Source organism: Oryx dammah, unplaced genomic scaffold (assembly GCF_014754425.2).
Source record: "Oryx dammah isolate SB20612 unplaced genomic scaffold, SCBI_Odam_1.1 HiC_scaffold_25, whole genome shotgun sequence".
Taxonomy (NCBI): domain Eukaryota; kingdom Metazoa; phylum Chordata; class Mammalia; order Artiodactyla; family Bovidae; genus Oryx; species Oryx dammah.
Window position 1 is genome coordinate 84,155,819 of NW_024070209.1, and position 25,319 is coordinate 84,181,137.

Genomic DNA, 25,319 nt, shown 5'->3' on the forward strand with positions numbered 1-25,319 from the left:
TTTCATACTGTTCATGAGATTCTAAAGGCAAGAATACTAAAGTGGTTTGCCATTCCCTTCTCCAGCGGACCACGTTTTGTCAGAAGTCTCCACCATGACCCATCTGTCTTGGGTGGCCCTACGTGGCATGGCTCATATTTCATTGAGTTAGACAAGGCTGTGATCCATGTGATCAGTTTGGTTAGTTTTCTGTGGCGGTGGTTTTCATTCTGTCTGCCCTCTGATGGAGAAGGATAGGAGGCTTCTGGAAGCTGATGGGAGGTTCCCCCTGATGGCTGCGGGGGATCTGGCTTCTCCCTGATGGCTCCCTAATGGGAGCTTCCCTCCGATGGCTGTGGGAGATCTGGGTCTTGTTTTGATCAGCGGGGCCATATTCAGTAAATCTTTAAATCAATTTTCTGTTGATGAGCTGGGCTGTGTTCCCTCCCTGTTGTTTGGTGTGAGTCGAAACTATGGTAGGGGTAATGGAGGTAATGGCAACCTCTTTCAAAAGGACTATGCCAGCACTATTGTATTCAGTTCCCCTGACTCTATGATAGGCAGCTATTGACCCACACCTCCACCAGAGACTCCTGGACACTCACAGGCAAGTCTAGCTCAGTCTCTATGGGATCACTGCTCCTTTCTCCTGGGTCCTGGTGCACACAGGTTTTTTTATGACTTCCAAGAGTCTGTTTCCCCAGCCTGTCCTTTTGGGGGCTTCTCCTTTGACCTTGGATGTGGGGTATCTTTTTTAGATGGCATCCAACATTCTTCTGTCAACGGTTGTTCAGCAGCAAGTTGGAATTTTGGAGTTCTTGCAGGAGAAGATGAGTGCACGTCCTTCTACGCCATCAGGAACCAGATTATTTGTTCCTGTACCCAAAGACCCATATAGGCAAAGCTATGGTTTTTACAAGTCATGTATGGATGTGAGAGTTGGACCATAAACAAGGCTGAGCACTGAATAACTGACCCTTTCACACTGCAGTGCTAAAATAGACTTTTGAAAGTCCCTTGGACAGCAAGGAGATCAAACCAGTCAATCTCAAAGGAGATCAAACCTGAATATTCATTGGAAGGACTGATGCTGAAGCTGAAGCTCCAATACTTTGGCACATGATGCAAAGATCTGTCTCATTGGGAAAGACACTAGTGCTGGGAAAGACTGAGGGCAGGAGGAGAAGGGGGCAACAGAGGATGATGTTGATGTTCACTCTTGCCATCTCCTACTTGACCACTTCCAATTTACCTCGATTCATGGACTTAACATTCCAGGTTCCTATACAATATTGTTCTTTACAGCAGTATTGGATGGATGGATGGTTGGATGATGTCAGTGATTCAGTGGACATGAATTTGAGCATACTCTGGGAGATGGGGAAGGACAAGGAAGCCTGGAGTGCTGCAGTTCATGGGATTGCAAATAATTGGACACAACTTAGTGACTTCACTGCCTAGCATGATGCTTCACACATGGGAGATCGATGCCATAACTTTTGAGGAATGGAAGAATTGTGAGTGAATAAATAATAGAAGAAAGAAAGGGATGGAGTGAAGGAGGAGGAAGGAAGTTACATGATGAAACTGGTAAATAACAGGGTAGAGGTGAGAACCAAGGTTTCCATCAGCAGCCCGGTTCTCATTCCCACACCCCACATGGTTTGTCATACACATCGCACCAGTAAGAGCTTTAGCATACCATGGAAGTAAGTTGTTCATGTTACTCATGATGTCAATTAAAATATGCATTGGATAACATAGATATAGACTTTCTTATGGTAGAGACTGGCTTTTTCTTGTTTTGTCTTGTTAATAGCTGACATTTTGTAAGTCCTAATTCATTAACACTGGCTGGATGAATGAATTCAGGACCTTGTATTCATTGAAAAGGTGGGATAATTAAGAAAAAGATTGGATGTTGCTTGTAAAAATGAAATATATATATGAACATAATTTATGAAAATAAGAGCACATGAGAATAACCACCTTTCAAACTATGGCGTGTTCAAACGCCCTCTTCATGTCTTATTTTTGTCAGTGAGGATTTTAATAACTCAGAATATATAGACATCAATCAATATTTAGCTATTCAAGTATATAGTTAAATTTATACTTGAGTTATGTGTGCACAAGTAGTTCAGTCGTGTCCTACTCTTTGCAACCCTGTGGACCGTAGCCCCCCAGGCTCCTCTCTCCGTGAGATTCTCCAGGCAACAATCCTGGAGTGGACTGCCAAGCCTTCCTCCAGGGGATCTTCTAACCCAGGGATTGAACCCACATCTCATGTCTCCTGCGTTGGCAGCTAGGTTCTTTACCACTACCACCACCTGGGAAGCTCATGCTTGAGTTACGCTTTTATATGAAAAAAAATAACAAAAGCCATTAAAGAAAACTTTCAATAAATGAAACTTATAAACCCCAAATGTGACCCATTTCTTTTTCCCAAACTTCTGCCTTTTCCTTCTTTGACTTATAATCAAAATGGAGATGTGTTTTTCTGCAGTCTGTACTCAGCACTCTATGTTTGTAAAACAATTTTTAGGATTTCATATAATCACCTTGTAACCTCAAATTGAAGAATAAATGTGCTCACTCTTCCCTATTTCAAATTTTGCTAGTTGGCAAATATCATCAGAAGAAAAAAGGGGAAAACCATGTTTTCAGGAGGTCAAGTAAAAGAAACTAGACTCAAACTAATTCTCAATGTGAGAAATATCTTCCTATTTTTCTTTGAATATTCTCTTAATATAGAGTTTTATATCTAAATACAACAAGTAAAGCTTAATATGCATTTTTATTGTTCTCTCTGTCGTACTCCCCTGCTTTCCAACACAGTTGAACAAATTTGCAGTGACCCAGCAATATAAGTTCTATGTTCTGCTACAATTTCCCTAGCATCCAGGTTATTATACTTTATTATTGTTAGTTTAGGGGGAAAATGTTTCCCCAATATTGTTGTTATTTGTGCTATGATTACAAAGGAGTTCAAGAAATACAATTATATCACATTAATGATGGTCTGTAATTCTGGCTTTTCACTGAATCAAAGGGTACTGCCCTCACTTAGACCTATTTCTATGACAGTGATATAATTCTTTGCCAAAAAAATAGTGTCATTGGCCCAGAAATTTTTCAGTTTTTTAAAATTTTATGTCTATTCCCACAATCTCAAAATAGGCATGCTCTTTGCTTTTCCATAAAAGACTTCATGTTATCCTAAATGTGGTTAATATTTCTAACATAATTTGTTTAATACTATTCTACTTTTAACTTTAAAATATGCTTAGGCAAATGATACCTGTCTAGCCTAGACTTTGCCAAAGACTATTCAGTAAACCTGTTTTTCTAGAGGATGTTAACATTTATTATGCATTGAAAATTGTCCCAAAAGTGAAGAAGTGAAGGGTTATGCAAAATAAGTTTTTAATGCATATATTCTCACTTTATACATTGCACATTTCTGAGAGAGGGATATAGTTTATGAAAATCTAAAAGAGGAGCATAGAAGGTATTGAGCATCCATCCATGAAGGCAGAGGCTTCAATCATGAGCAGAGATTCTGAATCTAAATTCACTGAGCAAAGGAGACTCCAACAAAATGTTTTCCCTTGTGGCTGGTTTACAGTCCTTTGGCAAATGAATCCTTGTTCTGTGTTTTTTTTTTTTTTCCCTATTTTAAAAATTATTTTCCTACAAGCCATATACATCTGATGATTAATTATATGGTTTATAAGTTTAGTCGCTAAGATGTATCCTACTCTTGTGACCCTATGGACTGTAGCCTGCCAGGCTCCTCTGTCCATGGGATTTCTCAGGCAAGAATACTGGAGTGGGTTGCCAGTTCCTTCTCCAGGGGATCTTTCCAACCTTAGAAATCAAAACCACATCTCCAGCATCATAGGCAGACTCCTGCCTTGCAGGTGAAATCTTTACCGACTGAGCTATGAGAGAAGCCTAATTATGTGGTACCTTCAAAAATTGTGTGCTCTAGTGGAAAAGGCTAATTTCTAAAGTGATTTCTTACAGAGCCCTGTTTGAGCTCCTTGAGTCACACAGCAAATTCCTACCCGTTATCTGTTTTACATATGGTAGTGTATGTCTCCACGCTACTCTCTCCATCTGCTTTCATATGTGGTACTTGTTTTTCTCTTTCTGACTTCACTGTGTATAATAGGCTCTAGGTTCATCCACTGTGGCAGAAACCAACACAATATTGTAAAGCAATTATCTTTCAATTAAAAATAGAACTTTTAAAAAGTGATGTATTGTGATAATCCTCAATGTCTTTTGGTGATTCCCACTGAATGGTGTATGGGTGAGATCAGAAAATTCCTTGGCCCTAACAAAACCAGCAAACAAGGGGGTGTGAAAAAGCTTCATTATATGGGAGTTGAGAAACAGTCTGTAAAGTGCTTGCAAATTCAGTAGTCAAAAGAAACACCATCAGCAGATGTTTTCCATTGTTCTTTCTCATTGTATTTCCAGTACATTCCCTTTAAGAAGTGAAGATTGTTTGAATCCTCAGGCAGCAGGTGAGACAATATTGCTAGATTTTATGTCCCTGTTTCCAAAACAGGATTTTAACATAATTTCTTAATTAGTAAAGATCGTTTTCCTCTGGAAGGGTCCTAAACACTTCTTAATGTTGAATTTCAATAATAATTCCCATTTGTTCAGTTCTTCCTGTGCAACAAACGTATGTTAGGCACAAGATACATAGTCCCCATGTTGTTGTTGCTGGTCAGTCACTAAGTGGTGTCTGACGCTTTGAGACCTCAGGGACTGCTGCATGCCAGGCTTCCCTGTCTTTCACTGTCTCTGAGAGTTTTCTCAAACTCATGTCCATTGAGTTGGTGATGCCTTCCAACCTTCTCATCCTCTGTCATCTCCTTCACCTCCTGCTTTCAATCTTTCCCAGCATCAGAGTCTTTTCCAATGAGCCAGTTCTTCATATCAGGTGGCCAAACAGCTTCAGCATCAGTACGTCCAATGACTCTTCAGGGTTGACTTCCTTTAGGATTTACAGTTTGATCTTCTTGCTGTCCAAGGCACTCTCTGGGGTCTTCTCCAGCATCACAATTTGAAAGCATCAATTTTTCAGCAGTCTGCCTTTTTTATAGTCCCCATGACAACTCTGAAAAATGAGTTTGATTATTATCCCCTTTTTATTTATGTGGAGACTGAACATAGGGGAATTTTAATAGTTCAACCAAGAGAACACAGCTAGTGGTCAGCAGAGTATACTGTGAGTCTCTCAAGCCCTTTTTCTTAAGCTGAATTCTTTTGGCCCAGGAAGGCCATGTGGGTGCCACTCTACTCATTAAAGAGGCTCCACTGGCCTGCCCCTAGGCAGAACCCTTCCTTTTCTCTTATTTTAGGACCAAATAACACTTTGACATTTAAAATTCAAAAACAAAAATGCCTAGAAGGCAAACAGTCTTTTTGCAATCCTTTCTCCTCCCAAGGGAAATTCATTCAACATGGGAAAGTAAGATTAAAATGTTGAAGGGGGGGTTGAATGCCCAGGGAGATTAAGGAGATAGTCAGGAAACACGTGGTGATGCTTAGAGGACAGCAGGAATGAATTCCCTAAAGTTAGAGAAGAAAATGCTCAAGTCTCTTTTTCCCTCTGAAGTTCTCCATCTGTAAAACCCAAGGGTTCCTCTTAATGCCCTCTATTCATCAGAACCCCCATGTGCAAAGATCCCAATCAAATAAAATGTGAATGATAGAAGATAGATAGACTGCTGGATGAGAGGATGGATGAATAGATGATACATAGATAGGTACATAGAAACAGATACATACGTAAAGGGATGAATGGATAAATAGATACCCAGAAAGTACATAGATACATAGATGCAAAGATGGATGCCACACAATTGCCACGACTCAGCAGCTGCGCTTTTGTTCATCCATCCCAGAGAAACAAAAATTTATGCACACACACATACACACACGCACACAAAACCAAAGATGGATGGATAGATGGGTGGGAATGCTAGATGACAGGTAGATAGATAGAGTAGTTAGAACAAAGACAATACACAGGTAAATAGATCTATCTAACAATTCCATGGAAAACTAGGGTTGAAATTTGCTTCAGAGTCAACTGCATCCAGAAATTCAGTCTTCCTGTTGATTCTCTTGTTTTCTCTCCTTTTTTCCCTCTCCGGTATCTTCTATGGAATGACCCTATTTGATCGATAATAAGTCATTTTCCCTTTGTACGAATGAGGCATACTAATTCAAGGAATGTAGCTGTTAGTAGTGATGTGACTAGCCCACCATGTTTTCCTTTCCTTTCTAGATTACATGCTATTCTTCATTTTTATCTCCTTGCTTCTTACCTTCCTGGAGTGTGATATGCAGAAATTTCTATAAAATGTATATCATTAGAATGCGATTGATTAAAGGAAGATTAACAGATCCCAGGTGAGCAGTTAGAAACTGAACTGAAAAATTGGATTAGGTGTCTCTTGATAAATTGGTAGTACAACTGATGCCACCCTTTGCAACATTTCTCCTCTCCAGATTGGGCCATTAAGGTAGGCAGAATAAGGATCCCCCCAGATACCCATATCCTAAGTCCTGGAGCTTTTGAAGAGGATGCATCAGGTGACAAAAGGAATTTCTCAAATGGAATTAAGGTTACAGGCTTTTAAACAGGGGAGTTTTCCTGCATGATCCACATGGGCCCAATCAAACCACACAGGTCCTTTAAGTGGAAGAGGGAAGCAGAAACATCAGCCAGAGAGGGGCCATGCCAGGAAAAGATGGGAGATGTGAAGGGTGAGAGAGACCCGTGTTGACCTTAGTTCTGGCTTTGAAGATAGAGGAAGGAGGGCATGAGCCAAGGCCTGTGACTCTAGAAGCTGGGAGCCAGGAACCCCAAAGGACTGAAATCTGCCAGCAACATAGATAATCCAGAAAACAGAGTCTCCTCTAGCACTTCCAGGAAGGACTGTGGCTTTGCAAACACCTTGATTTTAGGCTCTGAGCACTTCTGATCTTCAAAATGGTACGATAACAAATTTGTATTGTTTTAAGCTACTAAGTTTGGATACATACGTGCGTGCATGCTAAGTTATTTCAGTTGTGTCTGACTCTTTGTGACCACATGGACTGTAGCCAGCCAGGCTCCTCTGTCCATGGAATTCTCCAGGCAAGAATACTGGAGTGTGTTGCCATTTCCTTCTCCAGGGGATCTTCCTGACCCAGGGATCAAACACATGTCTCTTATGTCTCCTGCATTTGCAGGCAGGTTCTTTACCATCAGCATACCTGGGAAGCCCGTGTTACAGCTACAGCAGGAAAATAGTATACCTAGGTAAATAATATCCCTAGGAAAAGAATATACCTAGGTAAATTGTTTTTCTTTTAAAGGAAAGTATTCATAAAGTGGATTTCTTAACTAATTTGTTCATCCCCAAAAAGCAGAATCTTAAAGGTCTTGGCTGGTTAGAGTCTCATTGGCCTAGGTACCCTTTTAAGAATAATTATCCTTTTTCTCAGTTAAAATTTTATAAAAAGATCAAAAGTCTCTGTTAAGAATAGAGTTCATGTTCTGTACAAAATGGACTTTGGGGGTAAAATCCTGTAGACAGAGGAGCCTGGTGGACTTTAGTCCAAAGGGTCACAAAGAGTTGGACACGACTGACATTACCTGTTCACACACACTCCGAAACAGCAATGGTGGGTACAGGTGCTACCCATAAGCCACATGGCCAAGAGAAGGCCTTGGCCTGGCCACACAGCTCTTTGGTCTGGACACATCTTTCCTAATTGCCTGTAAGATTCAAGCCCCTTGCTTTTACTTCTACAGTATTTTGCTTTTCCCTCTGACTTTTTACTAACCTCAAATGCTGCTAGTATTTGTCTATAATTCTGCTAAAGATAAAAATTCTACCAAATAAGTAATTTCTGTAGAGACTCTTCTTGCTCAAATTGCCCCTGCAAATTGCTGGCTGCCTGTCTTGCTTGTTAGCATGGAAGACAGCAATCTAACACTGTAGCTCTGACACTAACCTGAGTGTCACCTGTACACATTCTCTCTGACAGATGCATTTTTTTTCTAACTGCATTTTCTTAGTGTGCTCAGGCAATGCAGAGTTTAGAAACTTGTTAGAAGATTCCCAGCTCCAATAATACGGCAGATAATGCAAAAAGAAATAAAAAAGGAAAGAATAAAATCACTGTCTTCTCTAAATCTTAGGGAAAAAAAGAAAGCAGAAGGATAAAATATATCCTTGACTCCTTGAATTAATAAGGACTTGAAAACTAGAAGTTAGAGCAGGTGAACTTACGATGCAAATGACGTTGGTAGATTAACTAAACCCAGAAACATAGAATCTTGAGTGTCAACACTTGCACAGAACCTGGAGATGAGATCTTAGTCAACTCCAAATAAGCCAGGAGTTGGAAAGGAAACTCCTATGGGTCCCCTCAGATATTGCACCATAAGTGAAAGATGAAGCAGAAAACAAATCTCCCCTCTGCCCCATATGCTAGCAGAAAAGCTTATCTGTCTCTACAAGCATTTCTTGTGAGTTTGGACTCTAAATTTATACCACCTGAGTCACCAGGCAGCAATAAATATGAAAGGCTTTGGAGGCACTTCAACAACACAGGCCACATAGGATTTGCCACAGGACATAGGAGTGAGGAAAGAGGCTCTTAATTCAAGTTCAAAATCAAAAATTATGAAGCACATGAGGAAACCATCTGTCCTAACCAGAATGAAGTAGATGCACCACAAGGATCATTAAAACCTAAAGACATTAGTTAATAAAACAAGAATCTGAAAGACAAATGATTAAAGCCAAAATGAAGAAATCAAAATCAACACAGTAAGAAAAGGAAAGGGGAAAAAAAGATACTTGAAAACAAAAAACAGATTGGGCAGAGAGAAGACTAGAACTTCTGAAAATGAAAAGTATTATTCTCCAAATTAAAAATTCATGGGGCAGATGAAACAGATTAGACTCATCTGAATAAAGAATTAGTACAATGAGAAATTTATTTGATTAACTTCTCCAGAATGAGCAAGGGATGATAGGACATGGTAAACATAAATTGTCTTTGGGATTTCCATGGTGGTCCAATGGTTAAAACTCGGTGCTTCCAATACAGTGGGCGCCAGTTTGATCCCTGGTCAGGGAAATAAGACCCCATGTGCCTCACTGTGCGGCCAAAAAAAAGTTATGGAGGATGGAATGATAAGATCCAATGTTCATCTACCACAAGAGGCAATGGAGAGAATGGTGGGGAGGCAATATTTGAAGACCTAAAGGCTGAGGATATTTCTAAAGCAATGAAATAACTTGCAGTCTCAGATTATTCAGGAGACACTGAGTTAAACACACACATACAGACATATACACACTTAGACATCAGATATAAAGAACAGACTTTTGGACTCTGTGGGAGAAGGTGAGGGCGGGATGATTTGAGAGAATAGCATTGAATCATGTATGTTATCATATGTGAAATAGATCGCCAGTCCAGGTTGGATGCATGAGACAGGGTGCTCAGGGCTGGTGCACTGGGATGACCCTGAGGGATGGGATGGGGAGGGAGGTGGGAGGGAGAGTCAGGATGGGGAACACATGTATACCCATGGCTAATTCATGTGAATGTATGACAAAAAAAACCACCACAATATTGTAAAGTAATCAGCCTCCAATTAAAATAAATTTTAAAAAAGAGATAGACTCTGGGATTCCCTGATAGCTCAGTTGGTAAAGAACCCACCTGCAGTGCAGGAGACCTGGATTCGATCCCTGGGTTGGAAGATCCCCTGGAGAAGGGATGGGCTTCCCACTCCAGTAATTCTGGCCTAAAGAATTTCATGGACTGTATAGTCCATGGATTTGCAAAGAGTTGGACATGACTGAGCAATTTTCACTTTCACTTCACTTTCATTTCTCCACCAAAAAGGCAGGATTCCATGCACAAATATGCACAAAGGGCTTGGAACTACACCAGCACATACTAAAAAATACATAACATCATTCTTATTCTTGCAGCTATAAAGACATGCTGCCATTAGTATTATTTACTTTGCTTCTCTGTATCTTACTGTATTTCATAACAGGCATTATCAGTGAAGAAAGTGGTGACAGTGTGGTTAAAAATTACGTGGTGTGAGATTCTTTGTGTATTTTTAAGCATAGAGGCCAAGAGCCACGTTATGTGATAAAAGTCAGGCACAGCAAGTGTGAGCGCAGTGGTTACCTGTGGGTACCAGGAGAGGAGGAGAGGAGAAATGGAATGGTCAGGATTAGGCCACAGTTCTCAGGTTTGGGCACTAAAAACAAATTCTGAAGCAAACATGGCAACATGTTAACTTGTGTTTAATTTCAGCCGTGGTTACCTCCAGCCATGGCTATTGAGGGGGGCGCCTTCAAGGGGCCAAACCCAGGCACCATGTGCCAAACCCTGTCCCCTGCGGAAACGCTGCCTCTGACTGAAAGAAAGCGTCTTTTTCCACTTCACACAAAGACATGTGTTCACGGTGGCCCTGTGGGTAAATGGGTGTCTGTTATATTATTTTCTGTACTTTTCTATGTTTGAAATATGTCATCATTTTAAAAAGGGACCATGACTTTTTTCACAGAGCTTCAGGTGAAAATGGAATTCCTGTCGCTCAAAATTGTCACAATTCCTGTGTAACTTTATCCCATCACCTAACAGGCATGTTTTTGGTTTTCAGTCAACATCACACAGGCCAAGCTGGGTCTCCACTTCCCTATGTGGGGAATGATTTAAAAATTGTAAGATGGTTACCCCAGAAATCAGTGGCAGGAAACATAGTTTTCAATTTCCAAAATAGCCTAGTTTCCAATTGTCTAAATGAAGCATTGGAAGAACTAGAAATCACCTTTTATGTCCTGCCTTTAACACATGGAGGAGGCTTGCTCACTACAGCTGGGTATGATATATTAACGGAGAATTTGGATGCAATAAAAAACAAGTGTGAAATAATACTGAGGAGATCATTTATCTAATTGGCAGAAATATAAATTTTATAGTTCTTTCAGCTATGTTAATTCTCAAAAAAAAATGAAAAAGACCACAAAGATTATCTCAAACTGTTTGATAATCCTTGACTAGGTCACCTGTTTCAAAAAAAGAAAGAAAGGAAAATGGCTTTATGCACTTCATTTCTTAAAAGTGGAATAGTAATAACTAATTTTGCTCCAAACCCACTGACTAATGTGTGAAAAGCCATATACCAAGCATCCTTGTGTGCTAAACAGACAAATATACTGCTTAACTCTCTGAGGAGAAATAATCATTTTCCTATTAATAATCAGATAGTTAAATAAATAGATAAACACATATAGATGGAATTCAATTTGCTTATCTTTCTTCAAAAACTGTAGATATTGGAAACAATATCTGATTAAGGATTTGTATCTAGGGTATACAAATAACTCTCAAAATTTAACAGTGAAAAATAAAATCCAATTAAAAAATGAGCAAAAGACTTAGATGTTTCACTAGAGAGGATATATGGATAACACATAGCACATAAAAAGATGTTCAATATCACTCATCATTATAACCATGCAAGTTAAAAATGCAGTAAGACATCACCACATCCCTATTAAAACAGTTACAATATCAAATGCTTGTGAGGATGCAGAGAAACTGGATACATTGCTCTGTGTGTGTGTGCTTAGACATCGCTGGCAGAAGGTTAAATGGTACAGCTGCTCTAGAAATCAGTTTGGCAGTTCCTTAGAGAACTAAATATATCTTTACTACATGACCCTGCAATTGCACTTCTGGGCATTTATCCTAGAAAAATAAAAATTATTTCTACCTAAAAACCTGTGCATGAATATTCATAGCCGTTTATTTCTAACTGAAAAAAAAAACCTGAAAATATTGCAAATGTTCTTCAAGGGATAAATGGTTAAACACATTGTGATACCTTCATACCATGGGACACTAGTCAGCAATGAAAAGGGACAACTTGTGTGATGGTTAATTTTATGTGTCACTTGACTGGGCCAAAGGACACCCAGATAGCTGACAAAACATGATTTCAGAGTAGCTGTAAGAGTGCCTCTGGGGGAGATATGTGGATTTGGGGACTGGGAAAGCGGATCACCCTTACCAATGGGACTGGCCATCATAGATACAGCAATGAGGTACTCAGAGGACAAGTATGTTCTCTGCTTGTGCTGGGCCGTCCATCTTCTCCTGACCCTAGACATCTGTACTCCTGGTTCTCTGGCCCTTGGCTCAGACTGGTGCCAATACTGCTGACTCACTTGATTCTCAAGCCTTCAAGTTCGAACCAGAACTATACCACTGGCTTTCCAGTGCATCCAGCTTACAGTGGGCAGATGGTGGGACTTCTCAGTCTCCACAGTCATGTGAGCCAATTCCTCATCATAAATATATTTCTATATATTCTATGTGTGTAAATCCTCTTGATTCTGTTTCTCTGGAGAACTCCAAGTAATATATCTCAGAGTCTTAGCCACTGGACCACCAGGGAATTCCCTACATCCTGATACATGCAACAGTTTTGAAGGATCTCAAGAACATTGTGCTGAATGAAAAAAAAAAATCAATCTCAAAGGCTCTTCATTGATTATTCCATTTATAGAACATTCTTAAATGATAAAAGTACAACAAGAGTAAACAGATGATTGGTTGTCAGAAGTTAAAGATTGGTGGAAAGGATGGTTGGGTGTGAACATAAAGCGATAGGAAGATGAATATTTTTGTGCTGATAGAGGAATCTACATGTGTGGTAAAGTGGCTCAGAAAACACACATGCAAATCAGTTCATTTTAAACTGGTGAAATCTAAATAAGGTTGATGGCTTTGAATCCATGTCAACCTCCTGACTTTCTGACTTTGATAACGTCCTACAGTTACACAAGTTGCTGCCACTAGGAGGAACCAGGTAAAACATATATAAAATGGCCATTCTATCACTTTTCCAACTCCCTGTAACTCTGATCACTTCAAAATGAAAAGTAAAAAATGAAGTAAAAAGGATGAGGGGAAGGAGTGGGCGGGGAACAAAGATAGTCCATGCTTTGTTTTGTTTCTGGCGTTAGCAGTTAGGTCCTTGGTTCTTGCTCAGTAGTTTTCATACAAAGTATTTGGGAGGATGAAAAACCAAATAGTGAGTTAGTGGAAATATACACGGTATATACACATGGTTGGGGCTTCCGTGGTAGCTCAGCTGGTAAAGAATCTGCCTGCAATGCAGGAGACCCTGGGTCAATTTCTGGGTTGGGAAGATCCTCTGGAAAAGGAATAGGGTACCCACTCCATGTCCTTGGGCTTCGCTGGTGGCTCAGGCGGTAAAGAATCTGCATGCTATGTGGGAGACCTGGGTTCGATCCCTGGGTTGGGAAGAGCCCCTGGAGAAGGGCATGGCAACCCACTCCAGTGTTCTTGCCTGGAGAATCCCCATGGACAGAGGAGCCTGGCCGGCTACAGTCCATGGGGTCGCAAAGAGTGGAACAGGACTGAGTGACTAAGCACAGCACAGCATGCACAAGGGTACATGGCTAGGCTTTTTTCTCAGAGGGACCAGGAAATTCTCTGGCGGTAGAGGGGAATGAGAGGAGCGATGCATGAGGGTAATTTAGAGTCGCATGTGTTTTTTGGAAATGTCTCTCTGAACATTCAGGCCATCATTTCTTTCTAGCCTACTCCCTCTGCCAGTTGAAAATCATGATATATACTTCATAGGTATATAGAAAATGTTGACTTTAACCTTACGTTGATTTTCAGCTGGGGAAAGAATTGGATATTTTCTCTACAATCAGAGCCTCATCAGAACATGGGATCCCCTTCAGGTTCACCCACCTAATGACTCCACAGCCCACGGAACTGTTGTTAGGGAAAAAGTGCGAAGTTTTAAGTTAGTGTGTGCCTAACATTTCAGCAGAAGAATAGGATTGTTGCTTGGGTGTTTTTTATTATTTTTTATTTATTTATTTATTTTTATTTTACTTTACAATACTATATTGGTTTTGCCATACATTGACATGAATCCACCACGGGTGTACATGAGTTCCCAATCCTGAACCCCCCTCCCACCTCTCTCCCCATATCATCTCTCTGGGTCATCCCAGTGCACCAGCCCCAAGCATCCTGTATCCTGTATTGAACCTAGACTGGCGATTCGTTTCTTACATGATAGTATACATGTTTCAATGCCCAAATCATTACACCCTCTCCCTCTCCCACAGAGTCCAAAAGTCTGTTCTATACATCTGTGTCTCTTTTGCTGTCTCGCATACAGGGTTATCATTACCATCTTTTTAAATTCCACATATATGTGTTAGTATACTGTATTGGTGTTTTTCTTTCTGGCTTACTTCACTCTGTATAATCGGCTCCAGTTTCATCCACCTCATTAGAACTGATTCAAATGTATTCTTTTTAATGGCCGAGTAATACTCCATTGTGTATATGTACCACAGCTTTCTTATCCATTCATCTGCTGATGGACATCTAGGTTGCTTCCATGTCCTGGGTCTTATTATTGCTAGCAGGATAGTACTCAGTGATGAAGAGAATGAATATCCCACACACCCCTGCTCAGAAAAATGCCTAGTAGTATGCAAGTCTTTTAAGATAATAGGATCAGGTAGTTATTTCAAAAGGGAATTCATGCTCTCTAATCTCCATTATCTGCTCATAAGGGGTGAGATAAAAAGAAAAAGAAGAGTAAGAGGCAAGTGCATGATAAAAGATCCGTGTTGTGTTTCATAGCGTTCTTTTTTCATGTTTGAATTACTGCTCCAAACTGCTTAAGATAAACTCTCTATGGAATCCAGTGGGTTTCTATAGAAGTATGTTTCCACATCTAAACCAGAAAAATGGAGCCTACTAACTTTTGAACTATCTGGGCTGCTTATGTTTATTTTTAACCTGACCAAAAAAATACAATTAGGAATTCACTCCTTCTTAGTTTAGAGACGCATCATTTAGCCCCAGATAATCTGTGTTTGTATTCTAAGCTTATTATATGCCTGCTCTGTGACCTTGGATACGTTGATTTGTGACTTAACTTCAGTCCCTTCACTTGCAAAATATAATTAATGTTCATACTTACTGCATAAATGTTAGGAGTATTAAAGTAAGCTAATGTATGCAAATTCTTGAGCACTGTATCAGGGTCATAGGATAAACCTCAAGCTCAGTAAATGATAGCTAGCATATTCTTATTAGTGTTTCATCTGAAAGAGAAAAAGCACTAAGCACAAGTCTGTGGATTCAATTTCACTCTGACATTGTTACAGTATATCATTTCAAAGACTATCCACATGCACCAAGTCGCCTCAGTTGTGTCCGACTCTTTGTGACTCTATGGACTGTAGCCTGCCAGGCTCCTCTGTCCATGGGATTCTCCAGGAAAGAATACTGGAGTTGCCATGCCCTCCTGCAGGGGATGTTCCCAACCCAGAGATCAAATTCCTGTCTCTTCTATCTCCTGCATTGGCAGGCAGGTTCTTTACCACTAGTGTCACTTGGCAAGCCCACCACAAATGTAAAACTTCAGAAATGTATTTTATCAAAGTTCAAGAGGCAAGGAGTCTGACATCAGAGTCTCAGCAGAGCTGGACTCCCTCCAGAGGATCCAGGGAAGATTCCATTCCTTGCCCCGTCCGGGTTCTGGTGAATGTCAGCCTTCCTTGCCTTAGGGCTGATACTAGTTAGGCTTTTCCAGAGAACCAGAATCATTAAGATGGAGATCTCCATACCTAAATCTGTATCACCTATGTATATCTCAGTGTAGCTATCTATTTATATCTATACAGAGAGAGAGAGAGAAAGAAATTTATTTTATGTATTAATAATTGGCTCATGTGATTATGAAGACTGACGAGTCCAACATCTGCAGAAATAGACATGCCAGCAGGCTGGAGACTCAGGGAAGAGTTACAGTTGAGTCTGAAGGCTACCATCTGCTGGCACGATTCCCTCTTGCCTGGAGGGTTGGGGGGTCAATTTTTTGTTCTAGTTAGAATTCAAGTGATTGGATGAGGCCTACCCACATTATGGAGGGCAATCTGCTTTACTTAAAGTCCACCAGTTTAAATGTTAATCTTATTCAAAATGCCCTCAGAAAATACCCAGAATGATGTTTGATCAAATATCTGGGTCCTGTGGTCCAGCTGAATTGACAGACGCAGTTAACCAGCATCTGGCCCCATTTCTCCAAATCTCTGCCTTCGTGGTCACATCACCTCCTTCTCTTCCCTGCATCTTTTCCTCCATATTTCTATCCTATAAAAAAATACATGTGATTGAATTCAGAGCCCCCCTGGTTAACCCACAATAAGCTCCTTTTTGTAAAATTCTTAATTATATCTGGAAATATCCTGTTTCCAAGTCAGGTAACATGTATACCCTTTTACCTTAGAAGATAATATTCCATGTATAGAGATTAGGTTGCCAATATATCATTTTGGGAGCCACCATTCAACCCACTATATTCCCCCAACCAAAATTAATATCTCATTCTTGTGAAGTTTAACACCACTTTCCATGCCTTTAATGTCCATTGGTAACTATTTTTAGTTACATCACTTCACATTCATTCAAAAACAAATATCAATAACCCTGCTCCATGGCAGGCACTATGCCCGCTGCTGGGGTCAGAAAAAAAGACTAAAGATGGTCCTGGCTCCCAACAAGCTCACTACCTAAGGGAAATGTATGTGTGAAGAAATAATCCCAAGTCCCACGTGAAGTGTGTAATACTCAGACTATGCCAGCTATTCCTCTTTGGTTTCAAATCACCTTGCATTTATCCCTGTGACATCACTTAAACATCAGTTGAAATCAGCTGTTTATATGCCAAGGTATTATGGGGCTTCCTTGGTGGCTCAGACAGTAAAGAATCTGCCTGCAGTGCAGGAGACCCAGGTTCGATCCCTGGGTCCAGAAGATCCCCTGGAGAAGGGAATGGCGACCCACTCCAGTATTCTTGCCTGGAGAATTCCATGGACAGAGAAGCGTGGTGGGAGAAAGTCCATAGGGATCTCAAAGAGTCAGACACAACTGAGTGATGAACACTATACATTTCACCAGACCAGACTCTAAGCTCCATTTATGTCTTTTTTAATGTCATATGTATGCTTGCTGCTAAGTCGCTTCAGTCGTGTCCGATTCTGTGCGACCCCATACATGGCAACCTAATACAGTATAAATCTTGAGTGGGGTGTATTGAATTAATGAAATAATCTAATAAAATTGTTAAGCTTCTATAAGTGCCAGGTACTTTCTAGACGCAGTAAGGAGAGCAGTATACAGTCATTCAAGAATTCCTAAACTGACGAATATCCATTAAACCCTAGTGGATGGGTGAACACATGCGAGAGTTAATAACAACTAAAATGTTCTTTGGAAAGGCAGAAAAAAAGCAGCTTTTGATGGAGGACATAAAATAAGTGCTGAGTCTTGGATTCTTGAAAGGAGTTAAGAGGTGAGGTGAGAAGAGAGAGAACAGCAAATGTGCGGAGCTGCAAAATTGTATTTGATTGATCTGTCAGAGACTTCACAATTTTCAAGGAAAGAGGTTTTTTTTTTTTCCATATTTCTATCACTCTTTTGTTGAACTCAGTGTCTTGAACAGAGAACATTCTCAAGTCTCAGCAGCTGTTCAGATTATCATGCTATTTCTTCAAGGAGCCACTAATCCCATGTGGCTATTTAAATATTAATTAATTAAAATTAAACATTAAACTTTCACTTTCATTAACTGCATTTCCATTGTTCAAGAGCTACACGTGGCTAGGAGCTACTGTACCAAAGAATTCAGGTATTATATAGAGCCATTCTTGCAGAAAGATCTACTTGGAACTTCTCATCTAGAATGAAGGCTGCTGCTGCTGCTGCTGCTAAGTCGTTTCAGTCGTGTCCGACTCTATGTGACCCCATAGACAGCAGCCCACCAGGCTCCTCCATCCCTGGGATTCTCCAGGCAAGGACACTGGAGTGGGTTGCCATTTCCCTCTCCAATGCATGCATGCATGCTAAGCCACTTCAGTTATGTTTAACTCTATGCAACCCCATGGACAGTCCGCCAGGCTCCTCTGTCCACAGGATTCTTTAGGCAAGAATACTGGAGTGGGTTGCCATTTCCTTCTCCACTAGAATGAAGGAATGAACTGATAACCACATCTCAAAATGCTAAACCAGCCCATGAATCCAACTTCCTCAAGACGCAGAGGCAAAACTTCTGTCAAATTTCCATGCTGCGATGGTCCAAAGCGTGTGGATATTTCATGACGCAGAGTTTGTCCTCTGCATCTTATTTATACTGAGTCGTACTACACCTGGCTTTCGCTCCAGTGATTTCCAAGGGGACACATTTTTACCGTGAAGTATTCTCTTGTGCCAAAGTTTACTAAGGTCTTTTTGTCATCACTGGGCAGTGCGTGCGGGAAGTTTACAAGACAGATCCGAATACTTGAGTCAAAGCCCATCCAGTTATCAGATCAATGGGGAAAGTTTATCAGATAAAGAAATGGGTTCAGCCCTGTCATTGGCTGCAAATCAACACCCAGGAGTTGCAGTTAAAGTCATCAGAGATGGGCTCCAGGAAAGTGAGGAACTGGCAGTGAATTACAGTGGAAAGCCTTGAGCTCACTTTCTGTTTTTCCTCTATTGATGCGGCAGCCTGAGGTTGATTCCCTTTTTACACTAAGACTGTTTCCTCATCTACTTAGGAATAATGACACCAACATCATGAATTACTTTTGCATATTAAATATTGACTATTGCCTTAGTCCATTTAGGCTGCGATGACAAGTTACCCTAGACTTGGCAGCTTATAAACAACAGAAATGTATTGCTTACAGTTGTGGAGGCTGGAAGTCCAAGATCAAGGTGCCAGCATAGTTGCTTTCTGGTGAGGGTAGACTTTCTGGTTCACAGTTGGCACCTTCTGGCTATGGCTTCACATGGTGGAAGATGCTAGGGATCTCTCTGGCACTTCTTTCTTAAGGTACTCCTGCCACTCATGTGGGCTTCACCCTCACCACTGGCACCTCCCAAAGCCCCAACTTCTAATACCATCATATTTGGGGGTTAGGATTGAACATATGAGTTTTGGAGGGACTCAAATATTCAGACCATAACATTACATAGCAAGTGGCTCAAAGGAGACTAAAAAGAATGGTAGCTTTATAGGAATTATAATGTTATTTTTATACTATCATTAGGAGAAGGGGAAGGAAGAGGAGGAAGGAAAATTATCAGAAAAGCAGATATAGATATAATGATAATAAAAGCAAATACTTATAGAGAGGTCATTATGTACCAAGCATTGATCTAAATGATAGGCAAGCATTGATCTAAACATCTATTTAACATTTACAATAAGCTCATGAGGATGGGATTAATATGACTTCTGATTTATACATTTATTCATTGGAAGAACTGACCCTGAAGCTGAAGCTACAATTCTTTGGCCACCTGATGTGAAGAGCCGACTCACTGGAAAAGACCCTGATGCTGGGAAAGACTGAAGGCAGGAGGAGAAGGGGATGACAGAGGATGAGATGGTTGGATGGCATCACCAACTCGATGGACATGAGTTTGAGCAAGCTCCAGGAGCTGGTGATGGGCAGGGAAGCCTGGCGTGCTGCAGTCCATGGGGTCTCAAAGAGCTGGATACAACTGAGCAACTGAACTGAACTGATACATGTAGAAACGGAGGCACAGAGTAACTTATCTAGGATCATCACTAGTAGGTGAATCTGTGACTTGATCAGTCACTCAGCCGTGTCTGACTCTTTGTGACCCCATGGACTGTAGCCCACTAGGCTCCTCTGTCCATGGCATTTTTCCAGGCAAGAACACTGAGTGGATTGCCATTTCCTACTCCAGGGACTCTTTCTGACCCAGGGATCAAACTCATTTCTCCTGCACTGTCAGGCGGATTCTTTACTACTAGCGCCACCAAGTCAAACCCAGACACTCAGTTCCCTGAAAGTATGCTGTTATTGCAAGTGAGAGAAGCCCTGCCTCTGTCCCACACAGAGCACTTCTACCATCTCTCCACCCAACAAAAACCTATGAATGACTCTTTGTTGAACCAGTAGCCTGGAACTTAGAATGAAGCTTTGGAAGGTTGTTGTTGTTTAGTCGCTAAGTCGTGCCTGACTCTGCGACCCCGTGGACTGCAGCCCACCACGCTCCTCTGTCCATGGGATTTCCCAGGCAAGAATACTGGAGTGGGTTGCCATTTCCTTCTGGGGATCTTCCTGATGCAGGGATCGAACCTGCGTCTCCTGCACTGGCAGGTGGATTCATTATTACTGCTGAGCCACCTGGGAAGACTCCAGCCAAATGTGGTGGTTCAGGGCACTAGGCTTCCGGGGTTGTGTCTGGATCGTCCTCAGATGCTGGTCTGTGCCTTCTCTTTAGACAGGTCAGTGCAGCTCTGACGCTGGTTGAGCTGAAATGCAAATAGCCACAGTTTTGGCATCTTTCCACCCTCCTGAGCTGGATCCTGTTTTCAAAGCTTCACTGGTTGTTGAAACACAAACTTCCTACCTAATAATTTTAGCTTTGCAAAAAGCACCTCCGGTGGAAAAGTGTCCGTATCCAGTTTGCATTTGTCCATTTATGTAATAAATATTTATGGCAGGTGACATAAGCTAAGAACCGTGCACAGGAAAACATTACAGAAGGAAATTCAGAGCCAGGGGAGGACATAGACATGCAAACAGAAAATCAAACCTTTAAAATGCTGGTCCTTTAAATTCAGTGAGCCAAGTCTGTATAGGGAACAGAAGAGACCTGAAGCAGCGAGGACCCCTTTCTAGTTGAGAGGCCAAAAAGATATCATTGGCTTCCCAACTTTTCTGATAATGTCCAGCCACTTTTCTGGGATTCCTGCATAAGGTAGCATTGAGGAGAGTTTGCCCCTGGCTTGCTGAATTGTAAGAACTTGTTCTCATGCCTCTGTTTTGAGAAACATCAAGGAACATTTGCATTGGTTAAGGTCTGGCTGCTTGCCTTATTTGGTTTAACTGAAATTTTGAAGCAAATTCGGAGGGGTGGGTTATTTTTTTCCAGCTCCTTAATTAAACAGCTGGAAAGCTCCATGAGATTTATTCATCTTTGTATCTTTGCAAATGACTTTCTCTGAAAGGGCCACTCTGTTGAAGTCACCACTTTTCTTTAAATAATATTTCTACTGTGTACTCTGGTTGTTTATTTTTATAGTTCTGTGTATTTGACCTAAAGCTTTTAACCTTGTGTGTGTGCCCTGAAATGACTTTATTGCAAAAGGTCTTGGCTTATAAATCTAAATAATAAATAATATTCAGTCAAAACAGGAGGAAAAGAAACATCAGAACTGCCTATTCCCTCTAGAAATATAATGGCAAAAATATAACAAACAGTATGAGGGGCTCATGTAAGTGGGCAGTCACAGAGTGCAGTAGGAGACACTGAAACCCTTGAATCAAATGAAGAGAAATAACACCCATGAAGGATGCAAGACATGCCAGGATATGGTTGGTGCTTTAGGATATAAAGCTTAGTAGAGCAAGCACTGTAAAAGAGGGAAAACTAATGCTCAAATGTGAAGGGTTCCTTATCAGTAGGTAACAGGGTCAGGGTTAGAGCTCCATTATCTTCAATATCTGACTAAAGCAAATTTTTCTTGTTCTATTATGCCTCATATCTCCATTATTAAAAGTCATTTCCACCCTGAGTCTGGTCAAAAGTTATGTCTCTAAGGAATTTGGATTAAGGAACACAGAGAATGACAAATGATAAAGCAGAAAGACCATCTGAGTTCTCATGTTGTACATTAATGCCCAGTCTGTTTACTCCCAGAAATCCCGTCCCAGGAATTTCTCTCCTTTTGTGAGCCCTATACTTAGAAATATATTGTCTCCTGACTTCTAGCGATACTAGAAGTGACAGACCAGCATTTCTACTGTGCAAAACTGGAAAAGTCAGATCCTAAAACTTGCCAAAGAAGTGCTGAGGCAGCTGAGAGCTGAGGAGTTGAAATCAAGGAGTGAAGGCACTCTCTTGGGAGTACCATGGTTAATTAGGCACCGCCAGTGCTCTGCCTATCTAATTGTGTTGTCCGTCACAGGAATTTCAGTCCACTTGTCTTCTTGAGGTTTCACACCAGTCTCCCAGCTTCTGTTCTTTCTGCATCTTCAGTCTTGCACAGAAGTGTCCTGGCACCATTTCAGCAAAGCCTCACCTGGAGAGGATGTCACCAGAGAGCTTCTCGTGGATGCTGCTGCCTCCTGTCCCATGACTCTGCTCTGTGCCTCTTTGGGGCAGGGACACCCCCAGGTGTTGAGCCCTCTGGTTCTTAGAGCATCCCTGCTGTGGTAGCCATATCACATAAGAATATCATATCTCCAAAAGAATATCACAGGCTGGATGGCCTAACTTTTTTTTTTTTTTCACACTTCTGGATGCTGGATGTTCGTGGTCAAGTCACAAGCAAATTTGATTTCTGGTGAGATGTCTCTTCCTGGTTTGTACATGGTGACCTTCCCCCTGTGTTCTCACAAGATCATTCCTCTGTGTATACGTGGAACTCCAGTGTGCCATCTTCTTTTAAGATCCACTTCTAATCCAGACCCACTAGATTAGGGTCTCATCCTAATGACCTCATTTAATGTTGCTGCTGCTAAGTCGCTTCAGTCGTGTCTGACTCTGTGCGACCCCAGAGATGGCGGCCCACCAGGCTCCCCCATCCCTGGAATTCTCCAGGCAAGAACACTGGAGTGGGTTGCCATTTCCTTCTCCAATGCATGAAAGTGAAAAGTGACGCGAAGTCACTCAGTCATGTCCAACTCCTAGCAACCCCATGGACTGCAGCCTACCAGGCTCCTCCGTCCATGGGATTTTCCAGGCAAGAGTACTGGAGTGGGGTGCCATTGCATTTAATGTTAATTACCTCTATAAAGGCCTCTTCTCCGAATACAGTCACATTGAGAGTTCAGGCTCCAACATTCATTCCATAACAGACACAATAAATTCATTCCCCTAGCTTCCTTACCTCTTCCTTGATAATGCTCTCTAAGTTAGTTCTATTAAAAGCATTTATAATACTTCTAATTACTAGATGAACACATAACTTCAAGGTCACCAAACTCTACCCTACCTAAGAAATAAATACAAGGCTTATAGGAAAGCAAAATAAAAATGTTGTCTGTTAGATGATTAATGATTTGCATTCATTTTCTCAAGTTTTATTATACACTGATTTGCTAAAGCAGATGTTTGGCATAAGACAGCTTGTTGTCACATTCAGCTGTTAAGTTTCAAAAGGAAAGTGGTAAAAATTGATAACAGTATTATTTATTGAGACCCTATTGGGTATTAGATACCTGAACTATGTGCTTTGTTTGTGTTACTTTTAATTATTAAAACAACACTAAGATATTTGCTTTCTTCTTTTATTGTGGATAAAGACCCTCAGGGTCAGTATTGAGTGGTATGTCTGAATTCACATGGCAGACACAGAGCTGACTGCCATGATTTGAGACCAAATCCATTTGATTCCAAAACTAATATAATTTCCACATAAGGGAAGCTCTAGGCCATGTCTATTAACTCTTGGACCATATAGGACAATAAAAATAACTTGAAGATTTCTGTGAACATTTTACAAATGCTTGTGAGGCTTTTCACTGGAAAAGACCCTGATGATGGGAAAGATTGAAGATGGGAGGAGTAGGGGACAACAGAGGATGAGATGGTTGGATGGCATCACCGATGCAATGGTCATGAGTTTGAGTAGGCTCTGGGAGTTGGGGAAGCCGGGCACGCTGCAGTCCATGGGGTTGCAAAGGGTCAGACACGACTGAGTGACTGAAGTGACTGTGAGGCTTTGAGTTCTGTCAAAGAAGTCTCTAAGTCCTATTCAGCCTCTTTTTGCAAGTAAAAAAACTAGAAGTGAAGAAGTGAAGTTGGTCAGTCTTGTCCACCTCTTTGCGATCCCATGGACTGTAGCCTACCAGTCTCCTCCATCCATGGAATTTTCCAGGCACAAGTACTGGAGTGGGTTGCCATTTCCTTCTCCAGGGGATCTTCCTGACCCAGGGATCGAACTCAGGTCTCCTGCTTTGCAGGCAGATACTTTACAATTTGAGGTACCAGGGAAGCCTAAGTAAGAAAACTAAGGACCAAAAAAGGGGCTGTGTTATGACTTTCTTGGACCTGAAGCACTTTGGCCTTCCTGGGCCTCTTTGTCTATGATAAAATACTAAACTATTATTTTATACTGAATGGGTATAAAGACAAAAATGTTGATAATATGTATTAAACTATTTCCTTTGACCTAAAGGTTCATTTTTTTCTTTCTGATTTTATGAAAAGAAATTAAAATATTCTTGTGGATCCCTGAAATCTCAGCAGTGTGTTTGCTATGCCCAGTGGATTAGTCAGCCCTGCCAGAGAGACTAAATGACTTGGCACAGTCAAATGGCTCCAAGCAAACAAGTCCGAGTTAGAGCCCACATTTTCTGTCTCCCTGTCTTTATCTCTCCACGCTGCCCTGTGTGGTCTCCTGTTCCAGATCTGAGATAGACAAAACATTGGCTTGAAATGTACCAAAGAGCAGTCATCTGGGTTATATTTTTGAACCTGTATTGAGTTAAGGGTACACACCTCCCTTCAAAAATGAAAGGATGCTCGAACAGGTCAGGTGATGTTAGCTCCATCACCCTGGGGTGAAATCCCTGAATCTGATGAAGAACAACAGAAGATGTAGAAGCTCTCATGCTGGAACCTCTTGCAATGGGACATGAAGAGTTGTTCCCTATGACTGTGTTTATTTTTACTGCAGGAGGGACTTTCCTGAAACACAAGATGACCTTCATTCCTGAGCTGGCTGCTGGATTTGGCTGAATCCTTCAGGAATGAACTCTCAGGGACATTTATCAGAGTCTCACCTGTGCTCAGCCTGGGGACAAGTGGACAGTAGTTGGACGACACAACTGTTTCATCCATTTCCACGGCTGACCTAGACGAGAAAGTCACGTGGCCTCTGCTTTGCCACCCTTGTGTCTCTGCCTGACTTGGCCTCCTTCTCCCTTCACAGCTTTCTCTCTCACTGAAACTCACTCATTGTCCAAGTTCTCCAAACTTGAGAGTCCCTTGGACTGCAAGGAGATCCAACCAGTCTATCCTAAAGGAAATCAGTCCTGAATGTTCATTGGAAAGACTGATGCTGAAGCTGAAACTCCAATACTTTGGCCACCTCATGAGAAAAGCTGACTCATGTGAAAAGCCCCTGATGTTAGGAAAGATTGAGGGCAGGAGGAGAAGGGGACGACAGAGGATGAGATGGCTGG